The sequence below is a fragment of the Nothoprocta perdicaria genome, unplaced genomic scaffold (genome assembly GCF_003342845.1).
Source record: "Nothoprocta perdicaria isolate Ctin4 unplaced genomic scaffold, notPer1 scaffold_33, whole genome shotgun sequence".
NCBI classification, from domain to species: Eukaryota; Metazoa; Chordata; class Aves; order Tinamiformes; family Tinamidae; genus Nothoprocta; species Nothoprocta perdicaria.
This window is the reverse complement of record NW_020455566.1, coordinates 3,293,166-3,293,413: the sequence shown is the minus strand read 5'-3', so window position 1 is coordinate 3,293,413 and position 248 is coordinate 3,293,166.

Genomic DNA, 248 nt, shown 5'->3' with positions numbered 1-248 from the left:
TGGGCAGATCCCCGCCGGATGCCTGGTTGACCCTCTGCCCGCCACACCGCCGGAGCATCCAGCCCCGCTGCCTGCCGCGCGGCGCCCGGACATGCTCACGGTTTGGTCCTCCCCGCGCCGCCCCGAGCTGCTCCTGGTGCCGTGCCCGTCGCCTTGGCACGGGAGCAGGAACCAGGCTTTCCTGGATGTCCGTGTGCGGTTATTACTCTGGCACCCCGCCAGCTCCCCCTTTTTTTTTTTTTTTTTTT